The 8,357-nt window shown below is 49.6% G+C and overlaps 1 long non-coding RNA gene across 1 annotated transcript; it reads right to left on the bottom strand.

Annotated features, from left to right (window-relative positions):
* Window positions 1-3,256: 3,256 nt before the first annotated feature.
* LOC144306366 (uncharacterized) lies at window positions 3,257-7,619 on the bottom strand. Its single transcript, XR_013373432.1, has 3 exons — window positions 7,445-7,619; window positions 5,027-5,294; window positions 3,257-4,894 (listed from the first exon to the last, which is right to left on the bottom strand). It is a non-coding gene; the product is annotated as an uncharacterized LOC144306366 (long non-coding RNA).
* Window positions 7,620-8,357: the final 738 nt, after the last annotated feature.

Here is an 8,357-nt window from a genome sequence, read left to right as displayed (position 1 = left end):
AGGGAGAACCGTATTGACCTTCATTTTTGGTGAACTACAGCCAAACATAAACATTCACATAATACCACATTTCCCTTACCACTCCTGGACCCTCTCTGCAGCTCTTTTCAGGAAAAGTTTAACTTAGAAGACTTGCCATAACTGAGCCTTTTTATCACATCTGTTTGCGGCCCAGAATAATACACACACTCAACATCCTTGACATGTATTTGTTGTTTCTGACCACCAATTTCTATCCATTAAGGAAAAAGGTAGAAACGTTTCCCAACCTTTGGCTGGCTGTGCTCGCTGCAGTCAAGTGTCTGGTAATGCTCAAAATCACAAAAGTGGTCCATTCAAGAAAGAACTCAGAAGGCAAACTCAGAGAAGACCAAGTCTAAACCCTGGCTCTGTCTCTCACAGCTGTGTGACCTTGGGAAAGCGGGTCAGCCCTCTAAGCCCCAGTAGGACAAGGAGAGTGAGCTAGAACATACCACAGCTCCCAGCCGTGAAAACTTGCATAGCAGGTCAGAGAGGTCAGTGCAGATGGATGATTTTTCTTTCCCCTAAACTCAATCAACTTGGGATCAAATAGGTATTTCGGAGACAAGCTTCATGTTAACATTATTCGACATAATTAAAACACTCATAGACGTAGCGAAGCATATTGGAGACCACGTATACAAGGGCACACACAGGACGTGTCACTCTAGCGGATCATAACATGTATTTCCAATAACATTCCCCCCACCCCGCCCCGTGCATTCTCGACAACGTGAATTTTGCACAAAATCCTAGATTTCAGAATTAGGTATAAAGCACTAGCATGCTAATTTTGCAGTCTGGAAAGCAAGGCTGCGAGAGGTTGGGCTATTTTCAAGAGGTTTCATTAACAAGCAAGACATCCGGGGCTGCTTTCCTGGCTCTGAAGGCCCCCAGGTCAGGGCTCAAACCCTGGGATGAGAGGATCATATCAGCCCTTCATTTGTTTATTTAAAAGCAAAGTCCAGGGCAGCCCCGGTGGCGCAGCAGTTTAGCGCCGCCTGCAGCCCAGGGCATGATCTTGGAGACCCTGGATCGAGTCCCACGTCAGGCTCCCTGCGTGGAGCCTGCTTCTCCCTCTGCCTGTGTCTCTGCCTCTCTCTCTCTCTCTGTCTCTATGAATAACTAAATAAAAGATTAAAAAAATAAATTCAAAAAAATAAAAGCAAAGTCTAAATTCTCAGGATAGCAGAGTCAATACAACCTAAAAACGCAAGTAGCACGGAAAGGAACGTGTGAGCTATAGTTCGTGAACATGTCAGTTATATTTCACAAATATAATGTGAAAATACTAACATAAAATAAACGCGAGGTCACCAAAGGAAGGCAAATGTGGAAACTAGAGAAAAGTTCTAAAAATTATGAAACTAAATAGTAATGAATATTACTACTTAAGAAAGCACATTCTAGGTACATTCTCAGGCTCCGGGGAAGCATGAATGACAAGAGTCACACGATTCTCACAGAGAGACCCACACTCCCCTGGGGGAGCCGCTATTTTTCGGGGGGTATCGCCCATCCCAGGGTCAACAGCCCCGCTCCTGGTCCCAACACCCTGGTTTCTGAGGTCGAGCCACTTCTGCCTGCAGCGCACCACTGTGTGTGTCGTGCTCTGCGGCCCACGGCAGGCCAGGAAGGCCTTCTCTTCCCCAGGACGCTGTCCCTGGAGCAACGCGACTCAAGGGCCAACCATGAGCTGAGTCCCCGCTGCCCCAGTGAAATGGTCCATCCTCTCCCGCTAAGGAACCCCTGGAGGTGCCATCGCTCTTCTCCTTTCCAGGAAAATCCTTCCAATCGAGTCCCACTTTGCCCACACTAGCCAAGCATCTGTCACCGGTAGTCTTGTCACAGTTCTGTGCCGTCAAGCCAGGCCGAGTTCAAGGCAGCCAAGATGGCCTCTGTGCTCTTGGCCGTTTCCTTCGGGAACTCTTCTCCTCTTCCTGGCCTGCCTTGGACACGCAATGCTCCAGCAGGAAGATGTGGGTGACGCAGAAACCGGGGAGGAAATGTCACATGGGTGGTCAGGCAGCCAGTGCACGCCTCTCCTCTCTGGGGAACCTCACCCTGTGGGTGGCTGCTCAAGAAGACAAAGGCCTGAGACTAAGTCCTGCCATGAAGGGACCCTCTACACGTCGGGCTGTGTGGAGGGAGCCAGTCCCAAAGGTCTACATCCACACCATTCCATTTACATGTATGACAGTCCGAAGAAGGGACAGAAATCTGATCAGTGGTCACCAGGGGCCGGGATAGGGGAACTCGAAGAAGCACGTGGGAATGTTGGTTGATGGAAATGATCTACATCGTCAACCTGGTTTCATGATTGCAGATGTTGGTTAAAACTCAGTGCTGTATACCTTAAAAAAAAAAAATCTGTGTTGCTCCATGTAGACTCTACTTCGATCACCTTGACTTAACAAATAAACTCAGAGAATAAATGCTAAGACTTACTGTATGGCCCAAACCAGTGGCATTTCCCAGTAACAGCTGACGTTAAAAGAAATAGAGCCTTATCTATACATTTCAGCTAACTAGAAGTAATTAGGGGAATATTTTCTGAACTTTCCAGGGCCTCTTAAATCCTACATGGCATTCAGCTGTGCCCTTCTCACTGAGGGCAGGATGGCCTACGGCGTGGGTGCCTGGTCCGCCTCAACATGGGAACCATCTCAAGGGCCACCGTTGAAAAAGGACATCATGCCGGGTCCTATCCTCTGTGTGCTCTTCCCGCATTCAGACAAATTGTCTTCTTCACCTGGCCAGTTAGCCAAGAAAGGTCAAGGGGCTGTGAGCCATCAGCCCAAGTGGAAGAGAAAGTCCCACCTGCTCCCTGAAGCCCAGGTTAATTCACAAAGCAACTCCTGGCGGGGCGGGGAGGGGGGGTGCTGCTGCTATATCTAAGACCTGGATCAATGCCTAACACCCCTGTAAGGAAAGGTCATCAAAAGAGGGACCCCAGAGGGAACTACAGGGCCATGTGACACCACCCAAACCATCCATCAAGTACACCTACCAATGCTAAATGAAAACGATCACACCAGCGTGCTTGATTCCCCTTGCCCTCCGACCCCTCCCTCCACCCCAATTCTGTAATCACAAGGGTCAGAATGCTGAGGAAATGTTGAGCAAACTGGACACGTTTGACCCCTGACGGCAGTTACACAAGTCAGCAAATCTGAAACAAGATAATTATTAGTTCTCCTCTTTATTAGCTGAACCCTTTTGAGTAATAGCCTCTGGGAACGTTTATATATGCAATAAAAGACTTCATGGTTGTTAAGTGCAAAACGATGCGGCTCCTTTGGGGTCTGTGCTGCAGCAAAACCTTTGGCCCATGCAACGCCGTTCCCTAATTCAAGAAAGGTAAGAGCTGCGACTTGACCATTCCCCACTCCTGTGTACAACTCCCGCGTCTGCCTTGTAAGTGCTTGTGGAACGGAGGGGTTTGAAGTCAGTAACATACGCGGGCCAATTTGGGTCCAGTAAAGATAAACCTGAGCCCATATTTTCCAATATGTCACCCCACAATGACTTGTGACTGAAGAGAGCTGTCTGGTGGCCCAAGTCACCTCTTCCAGCCGTGCCCACGGGCAGAGTCAAAATGCGTGAGCTCACAGGTTTGGCCTTGGAAGCAAAGTTTGCCCAACAGGGCTTTCTTAATGAGTCACAGGAAATTAAAACTAGTGCATCTTTTACTCACAGTTGATTCAACTGCATCAAGGCCTACTCCACATCTGGGGCCAACGGCTGGTGGCTCAACAGTGCGATTCATGGAAGGTGCCAGATAAGAGCTCCCTCCTCACACTTTGCTCACCAGCCCAGTACCATTCCCCCAGCTTAGTCTGTTGTCTGAAATATTGCTGTTTAAGTCGGTTGGGTTATATAATAAAGACGGGAAAAAAAAAAAAAAAAAAAAAAAAGACGGGGCATGAGCACCACTACAAGAAAAAGAGATGGGAAAAGGGCCAGGGGAGACGGCGCGATCGTTGCTCCATCACAGACACCACTTGCCCTTTCTCACACCTCTGCTAATTGCAGGGCCCCAGCAGCTTGCTGGCCTCGGAGCGCCCAGAGTCCAAACATAAAACACATCTGTCCGTAGACAAACACAAGTGACAGTCTTCAGGAAAATTCCCGGTGCCAACTTTAACTTTTATCTTATTTTTTTAAGGCTTTATTTATTTATTTGAGACAGAGGGAGAGAGAGAGAGAGAAAGCACAAGCGGCGAGGGAGGAGGCTCAGAGGGAGAGGGAAAAGCAGACCCCCCGCTGGGCAGGGAGCCCAAGGGGAGGCCCGATCCCATGACCTGGGCCCACCGCAGACACTTGACTGACCGAGCCCCGCCAGGCACCCCCAACCCTTATGTCCTATACCTCACCGGGAGCCGTACCCCATGTCAATGGGACGCTCCTGCTAGGTAGCAGTGGGCTCAGTTCATACGGTGAATTGAAGTCCAGTTCTGCGGCCCACTGGCCACCATCGGCCTCCCCTCTTGCGGCCACTTTTCCTTTGTCCCAGGCCGTGGTAACACCACATTGTGTACTTGAATCCATTTGCTTTTAAATTCCTTTGACAGATCATTTTTCTCCCGCTTACATCTTTTTACTGAAGTTAGAAAGCAAACTGAAGAGCTTAACAAAATACACAATCTATATTTAGAACCCAGGCTTCAGGGCGCCGGGAGCGACGCCGGCCGGGACGAGCACGGTGACTTGGGAGGAAGCCTGCCCTGCTCACCCCTGCAGCCTGGCCCTGGGGTCAGCCGCGGCCCTGAGGTTCCTGTTCCTCAACCCCCTCCAGCTTCCCCTTCGCCCTTGTGGAGGATGAAGATGTGTTGTTGGTGCTGAGCAGCTCCAGCTCCAAGGTGCCAGCGGTCTGCGGATAAGCGGATCACTGTGAGCAGACCTGTGGGCTCAGAATCTGTCCCCTGCCACACGCGGGGAACCGAGCAGTTCAAACCCTCTGCTTCCCTGAAACCTTCCCACAGGGAGTCTGCTGCCGCCACACCTGCAGCCAGGGGGTGACTCCCCGCAGCCGGTCCACGTTGCCCGCCTGGAGAGAGGGAGCCCCGCGGGATGGGCTCCAGGCTTGGCGGGGACACCTCTCCACTAGTGTCAGCCGCACAGTGACAGCGTCATGTTGCTCTTTCCTTCCCTGCACGCCTTCCCGGCCGCCAGGTACGCCAGGTACGGGGCTGTGCGCCCGGCCCGTTAGTTGAGCGGCCAGAGAAGGCCTGGGGCACACGTCGCTGGGTGTTACACCGTATGTCGGCAAACTGGATTTGAATTTAAAAATATATTTTGGGGATCCCTGGGTGGTGCAGCGGTTTAGCGCCTGCCTTTGGCCCAGGGCGCGATCCTGGAGACCCGGGATCGAATCCCATGTCAGGCTCCCGGTGCATGGAGCCTGCTTCTCCCTCTGACTGGGTCTCTGTCTCTGTCTCTCTCTCTCTCTCTGTGACTATCATAAATAAATAAAAATTAAAAAAAATAAAAAATATATTTTGAAAAAAAGAAAAGAAGAAAGAACTGGAGCACACGCTCGTTTAGTAAGTGCGAGAAGTATCCGCAGGGGCTCGGGGCCGGAGCCGGGACTGAAGGTAAGTCAGCAGCCGGCCTCGGCCAGAGCCTGAGGCTGCGAGGAAACCCCGGGAGCTGCGTAAGGGCCAGGCTCACACAGGTCCTGCGGGTGACCAGAGGGACAGGGGAGCCGCTGGTGAGGAGGCTCTGGGGTTGGTTGGGGCAGGGGAACGCTGGCTCCCGCACTCCCGGGCTGCCGTGCCTGCGGCTGACAGGCTTTCCCTGACTCCAAAGGCCCCTTCCGCAGATTCCAGCAACTGAAAACATCTCATCCAGCCCAGCCAGGCCCCGGGGAAGGACAAACAGCAACAACGGCCACAGCAAACAAGCAAACCAACCAAGCCTCCATCCTGCGGTCCCACGTCAGTCAAGAGCAGGATGCTCCAGAGGGCTTCTGTTTGGGGCTGTGCTCCCTGATTTGCAGGGTCTGCCAAATTCCGTGGTGTAAACGCTCCCACCGTGGCCGATTCCAAGCCCTCCACCGTCGAGCACTGGATGCAGCATTCCTGAGGAGTTAGCCCACAATTCCTGTTGGGCCCCAAGTGGCAGAGGGCTGCCCCAGCACACCACTGAGACCGGGATGGGGAGCTCTAAGCCTTGAGACTCGGGTGGTGAGTACTGGCCTTACCCTCCTCATTTGCTCTCTCCTGGGCACTGGGTCTCTTGTCACATGACCCCTCGAATGCGATCCTCAACCCAGAACTAGCTCTGTGTCTAGGGCTGCCTTTTAAGGTTGGGGAATTCAAAGATACAGATGCAATGAAACACCGGGACACCTGCACCCCGATGTTCACAGCAGCAATGTCCACAATAGCCACACTGTAGAAGGAGCCTCGGTGTCCATCGACAGATGATGGATCAAGAAGCTGTGGTCTATGTATACAATGGAATATTCCTCAGCCAATAGTAACGACAAATACCCACCATTTGCTTCAACATGGATGGACCTGGAGGGTATGATGCTGAGTGAAATGAGTCAATCGAGAAGGACAAACATTATATGGTCTCATTCATTTGGGGAATATAAAAAAATAATGACAGGAAATAAAGGGGAAAGGAGAAAAAATGAGTGGGAAATATCAGAAAGGGAGACAGAACACGAAGACTCCTAACTCTGGGAAACGAACTAGAGGTGGTGGAAGGGGAGGTGGGCAGGGGGATGGGGTGACTGGGTGACGGGCACTGAGCGGGGCACTTGATGGGATGAGCACTGGGTATTATGCTATATGTTGGCAAATTGAACACCAATAAAAAATAAATTTACAAAAAAAAAATTTAAAAAAATACAAAGTTGGGGAGTTGACTTCAGGGTTGAGAAGCAATATAGTAGGGTAATTAAAAGCACAGACTCTAGGGCCAGACTGTCCAGCTCTGCATGTGTTATTGTTGTAACCCTGGGCAAATTACTTAACTTCTCTGTACCTGTTTCCTCACTCATAAAATAGGAAAAATAACGATAATAATAGTAATTATCTCACAGGGTCCTTATAAAGGTTAACTGAGTTATTATAGCCACAGTGCTTAGAACAGTGCCTGGCATACAGCAAGCACTACTTAGAGAATGCTGTTATCACTTAGGAATACGAGTGAGCAGTTGATAAACCAGGACCCTAAGAGCATAACATTGTGCTCATGATGTCACATTTCCACCAGCTAGAATTATACCCAGAATTGATCCCCTAGAAGAGAGAGAGAGGGAGAGAGAGATCAGAGAAACTTTTTTAATGCCACAATCCATGAAGCACACCTTTCAACCCAGGGTCTTGGAAGAGCAGACCTACCTTGGTTGGAGGTTTGCAGAGCCCCAGGCTCAGGTGGAAGCTATTTTTAATAATGGATGCCTTACCTTTCTTTATCTTTCTTTTAAACCTATTGCTTTTTAGTCTGTCATATGCCTTCAATAAAATAAGGAGGTTCCAACTTAATTATTTGAATAGGAATTAAAGGTAAGATAAACTTCTTCCATGGATCTTGTTCAAGTCCACACTTTGTGAGCGGCTTCCTATGTGCCAAGCACCTAACACCTGATGGAGAAAAATGGAAACCAGAAAAGGAGGTAAATATTAGCCACATTGTGATAATATTGTGATCTAAATATTAGATCACAAAGGACTTTGGTCATGATGATGTGAGGATAATGGGGAGAGACTGACTGGATACGGAGGGGACACTGGGCAGGTGTGAGGCCACCCATGCAGCAAGGGCTTCACGGAGAAGTTAATCCTGCTCACACGTGGGGGTAGAAGAAGGCCGTGAGCGTGCAATTGTTCGGTACTTAGTGCAAGGCACAAATCAAGGGGGAGCGCCATTCATACTGTCATCACAACAATTTTGTGTATCAATTACAATTTCTACTCAATGGAAATAAAATGTTTCGAGGAAAGTATGTTTTTGTCATTGAGCTAGCCATGGCCCTGAGTGCAGTTGGGAGCTAGGCTTTGAAGATACCGAGTTTGAGTTGCCCGCAGGACATCTAAGTGAACCAAGCATGTGAACAGTTAAAGATACATGTCTGAAGTCCAAGAAAGATCTGGGCTGGAGATGCAGGTTGGGCAACATCAGCACACAGACTGTTTTTACAGTCATGGAAATAGATGATGTCATTCAGGAAGTGTGAGCCGAACAAGGGTTCTTCATGTGAGGTTGTAACAGGCTTCTCTGGGAAGCGCTTGAAAGAAATACACAAAAATACCAAATTAAGGGGTGCCTTGGTCACTCTTTCGGTTAAGTGGCAGCTCTTGATTTTGGCTCAGGTCATG

This window comes from Canis aureus, chromosome 37, assembly GCF_053574225.1.
Source record: "Canis aureus isolate CA01 chromosome 37, VMU_Caureus_v.1.0, whole genome shotgun sequence".
Lineage (NCBI taxonomy): Eukaryota > Metazoa > Chordata > Mammalia > Carnivora > Canidae > Canis > Canis aureus.
This window is presented reverse-complemented; position numbering and strand designations above follow the sequence as displayed.